The sequence below is a fragment of the Halyomorpha halys genome, unplaced genomic scaffold, assembly GCF_000696795.3.
Source record: "Halyomorpha halys isolate HHAL.00 unplaced genomic scaffold, Hhal_1.1 Scaffold101.1, whole genome shotgun sequence".
NCBI lineage: Eukaryota > Metazoa > Arthropoda > Insecta > Hemiptera > Pentatomidae > Halyomorpha > Halyomorpha halys.
Genome location: NW_027107342.1, coordinates 750,605 through 755,944, shown reverse-complemented (window position 1 = coordinate 755,944; position 5,340 = coordinate 750,605). Strand labels below are relative to the sequence as shown.

The 5,340-nt window shown below is 29.7% G+C and overlaps 1 non-coding gene across 1 annotated transcript in view; it reads right to left on the bottom strand.

Moving 5' to 3' along the window:
- Positions 1-2,585: 2,585 nt before the first annotated feature.
- Positions 2,586-5,340, bottom strand: part of LOC106677513 (uncharacterized) — a 3,476-nt gene continuing 721 nt past the window's right edge. The window contains exons 2-3 of the transcript XR_010842960.1: positions 4,511-4,600; positions 2,586-2,809 (exon numbers count right to left, since the gene is read on the bottom strand). This is a non-coding gene — a transcript (uncharacterized protein). The remainder of the gene's footprint in view (positions 2,810-4,510; positions 4,601-5,340) is intronic.

The window sequence follows — 5,340 nt, the reverse complement described above, 5'->3', positions numbered from 1 at the left end:
GGGACATCATTGTTGTTGTTAATTAAAAGTTTTAGATTTTAATCTCAAAACATTTTTTTTTTTTTAACAAAAAACTACTTTGTTAAAAAACTTAGTTGAATTACTTTACTTACTTAGTTGAACAAACTACTTTATATCTTCGTCCCAGTTGAATTATTCTACCTTTTGTCTATATTTGAACAGTTGTGGTTTATATTTTGAAAAAATTATTATTTTTTAAATTTAATTATTAATTTTTGTAAAAGAAGAAATATATTACTACAACAGTTATGATAAAGTAACTCGTAGAGATGATATATTTTTAACTAATGATTTGAATGTATTTGATATTGGCTGTTTATTTGTTTGTAAAACCTTTTATCAAAATATTTTTTTTTTTATTTTAAGTGTAATAATTGTATTTATTTTATTACATGTAGTTTCAATACATCACAAACGTGTTTATGCATGAAATAAATGTAACATTATTTGTTTTATGTTCTGTCTCTTTGGTATTGTCATGTGAAGTTTAAGCTATGCTCTATTTAATATATTACATCTAAGAAGAGTTTACTAGTGGGTAAAGTGGAGGGGGAGAGATATGCCGTGACAAATGTTCTCGCGCTGACGCTTGATTTTGTAGTTTTTTTTTATAATATTTAATTCATGCATAACAATTTTTTTTTTTTTATGAAGAAACTTATGTTGGATTTAGTGAAATAAACATGAAATGTACTTATCGATCGGGTTTTACTAATTGTATGTTTTATAAATATGAATATATATAGATAAATGGATATATGTTTACTGCTAATAAAAAGAAATAAATGAAATTTTTTTTTTTAATTTAATACCAACTACTCTTGTGGCTTTGTCCTGTTTTATTTTTCTAGTTCTTGGGCTGATTGCTATAAATATAGTCATGGTCGTGAAGGAGTTTCTACTTAAATCTTAAAAAAAAAAAAAAATATGTAAGTTTAATATTAAATACCAGAAACTATGTGCATGATTTTGATTTAATTATTTTTAAAGTTTGTCATTTGATTATAAAAAACAATTGTGAAATATTTTTTTAGAGAAACATTTTAACATTTAAAAAAGTAATTGTTTATTTGGAATAACCATGCTCCCTTACTCGCTACTATTTAATTTTAAGTTGATTAATTGACTGTTTTACCATGTGACAAACATAAGTATTAAGTTTTATCAATGATTGGCTTAGGTGTTTCTTGTGATGATGATTATATATCCTTATTCCCTGAAAGTGGATAGTTAACCCTGAAAGAATTGTAAGAAACGTTTATTCCTAACAAGTTTTATCACAATTGAGAAAGTTTTTCTAATGTTTTGAAGAATGGGTGTCAAGAGGTTACTTCGACTTAAGTTTCAGTTCAATGTTGAGGAACTTATGTCACTAATTTCATCTAGCATCAAACTAGTAAATGCTTTCAAATATAGCTATGCATTATAATTTTTCATCAGAGCATTTCTTGAGAATAGTTTATTATCCATCTCCCTGTAAACTTAATCTACATAAAAATAGTCTTGTAAGGGCATCATTTTAGTCCACTGATTCAACATTTTTTTTTTTCTTCTTATCTATCTCTTCTTTTTCTTCTTTTACTGGCACAACAGGTGCATGAAGCTGCCCTTGGCCTGCTCAACGGGCGCCAACCATCTTTCTCTATCTTCTGTAAGAGTAACTGGGATCCAGAGTTGTCGCAGATCCCGCCTCACAGCATCCCTCCATCGGCCCTTCGGCCTACCACATTGCCGCACACCATCTGGAACGTAACTGTACAGTTTATGAGCCTCTTTCCTCGCTCATCCTCATTACATGGCCAAGCCATTTAAGTCTCTGTATCCTTATGTACGCGGAGATGTTACATTCCTTATAGAGCCCAAAAAGTTCACCATTTTTCCTTTTTCGCCAATTACTATTCTCGCATACGGGCCCTAAGATTCTCCTCAGAATTACTCTTTCAAACCTGTCTAGCAGGTTAATGCTTTTATTGCTTAGCGTCCAAGTTTCTCCACCATATGTGACGACTGGCCTTATCAACGTTTTGTACAGGGTGAACTTGGTGGTACTACTAACAAGTTTTAATTAGCTTTAATTAATTTTTTTAATTAGCCTTACAATGAAAAAATAAGCTCTATTTCCAGCAGCAATTCTGCTTTTAACTTCTTCTTCTTTATCCTGGTTCTCATTGATAATAGAGCTAAGGTAAGTAAAACTTCTTACCACTTCAAAATTATAGGAGTCCATTTTCAGGCGACTCAAACTCTGGTCCAGAGGCTTCTTACCCAACAGCATAATCTTGGTTTTTTCCTCATTGATATGTAGGCCCATCCTTTTCACTTTGACATCCATTGCTTCGAAAGCAGTTCTTATCTATCTCATTTTAACAAAATCTAAACCTTAATCATATGAAAATAATTTTTTCATTTTAATCAATCACAATTTCAAAAGAGATGAATGATGATTGACTGTGACAGTGTATAATGATAACAGTGCATAACGATTTCTCAGTTTGGGATCAATAATGAATAATAACTATTTTTTGTCATAAGATGTAATTAAATTATCAATTCAATGTACCATATTTTATTTATACAAATGATGACACTTTATTGACAAAATATTAGAAACCAATATTGAGCTTTATTTCACTACAACTTGATTTGATAATTAGGCTGTGGTAAGAAAAAGAGGAACAGTTGTTGAAGTGTTATTTCCATCTTCTGAAGTTGCTTCATTGAAATCGAAAGACGATTGTACACCAAATTGAAAAACAATTACCAGATATGTCATAGATGATGCGATCACCTATATAACAAAAAATAAATAACACTTATTTTAAACACTTCAAAAATTCTTTAAAGGAGAAATATAACACATTGAGGGGTTAGAGGAAAATTGACCAAGGGACATTTTCACGAAGATGAGATTCTTATTTTCTGATTTTGTTATCTACCTGTGCCTGAACCAAATTTGTATTTCAACATTAATAAAATTGAAAAATTATCAATAAATATGTATAATTTCGCAATGTTGTCAGTTCTGAAGTGTAATGTGGCACACTTCCTACCTTCCTACTCTGGTTAAAGTATTGCTGGAAGAGAAATGGTAAGAGAGGGCAAACTGCCGAAAAGTGAAGCCAAAAAGTTGGGCCTTATTATGAACTGGCAGAGCAGTTGGAGTCAACCACCGATGGTATCTGTTTCTGTTAAGATTACCATAGAAGACATTCCCACTAGTCTCAGGGTGAACCTGAGCTCCCAGGACATGATCAACTCCCTTTCTTGATTCACTTTCCATTTGAAAAAGAGTGGGGTTAGAATATTTAACCTGTATGTTGACCACACCCTATGCCAAAAACTTGGAGGAAACAGTATAATGGAGGGGTACACTTCCAGGGCGAATGACGCCAGAAGGTGGGGCTTATTCATTTAGTAGTAGTGGCATCCAATATGCCATATAGAACTGCCTCTTTCAGCGAATCCTTTGTCATACATGCAACCTCCTTCTGGAATTCTATTCCCATCTATTCATTCACTTATTGCATAATCAAATCTCCTCATCATTATGAACAATATAAATAGGCATATATTGATTGATTAACATTATAAAAAGTAGTTAATCCAAGATCTCAATGTAATTTCATTGTGTGGTACTGGATTATCTGGTATAAATAAATTGGGATAAATAAATCATCTGGTATAAATAAATCATTAAAGTTATCATCTTGTTTTGAATTTTTTAAATTATGTAAGTTAAAAAAATCAAGTCCAATACACCAACTGAAAATGAAATGAACCCATGTTTTTCCATTCTTTGTGGAAAAATATTTTAAAAACAAATTATCTTTAGACAGGATCTTATGGTGTTACCACAAGTCATATTAAATTCTAGAAATCTATGGATATTAATTTTAAAACAATCACTAACTATTTAAGCTTTGAAGTCATATTTAACCTAGTTAGACAATTTTTTAATTCTGATAATATATAGGCATAATATAGTAAATTAAAAATATAAGATAGTAAATATATACTTTTTTGTTTCCACATTTTCATTCATTTTTTTCGCGTTATTTATTTATCTAAATACAATTTTATCCTTTAAACCTAATATATCTTCCCTTTTTATTTTCTCTCTCTAACATATATAAAACATAAAACAACACAAAATATTTTTTAGAAGAATTTTCTCAACATTACAAAACGATTTCGTTTCTCAACGGTTTAATTATTTTATATATATATACATATTACACAGTTTTTGGCTTGCGCGCAAACTGTGCAATATCGAACAAATGTCAAGTACAAAATCTTTTGAGAGTTCGATTTTCCGTACGAATCCATCCTCATTATAGAGGCAATAATGTCATCATCTTAATACATTATTTTTAATAAGAAATAAAGAAAGACTAGTCAACATAAATATCCTATTAGTTGTAAATATTATGAATCATCATTCTCTTGTATTAAGATTTCCTATTGAATACATGAAGCTTTTGATACTTACTGAATGGAGTAGGGAATAATCCAATTTGAGGAACCCACGTGCTGTGAAAACTACTTTCCGGTTCATCTCTATGTGGAGTTTCAACTTCGACTATCAAAACAAGAGGAATAAATGAAAATTTTAAACATACTTAAAGTTATGCATATTTGAAATATATATAGAATATTACAGATATGTAGGTTGCGATATTGCGAAAATGAGACAAACGATGAATCAAAATTTCATATATATATTCTACTGAACATAATATTTCGACGCTGTTTATTTTTAGGGTAACTTATAGCATTGGAATAGTAAGAATTTCTACTCAACGTTAGTTATACTAGTTATACTATTATTATACTGAAAATGGAAAAAAATAAAATAAAGAAAGAAGGGAATATATATATATATATTTTTTTTTTTATTCAATACCAGAGTGGCCTGGTCGGCCTTACATGGTTGATATAACCAATACAGTTGTTTATCAATTGAGTATGGGAGAGAGGATAGTCTCGTACAAATGACACCTCTTACTACAACGTTATAATTAAAAAAAACAACATAAAATAAATAGCTAAACATAATGCTTCTTAATAAAAGAAAAAATGATAAAAAATAACGATATTCGTATACCTAACAAAGAGGGGGAAATAATATCTATTAAATAGTGCTCTTTATAAAAAAAAAAAATTGAAATTAACATAATGAGAAATTTGCGAAAGTTAACGAGATTCATGAGGAACATGGAAATATATCAGTAAAATGAACATATAAATAAAATAAAATAAAAAGATGGTCCCGGCGCGATAAAAGAAAAACGTAAAGAAAAAAAAATGTCGAGAAATTAT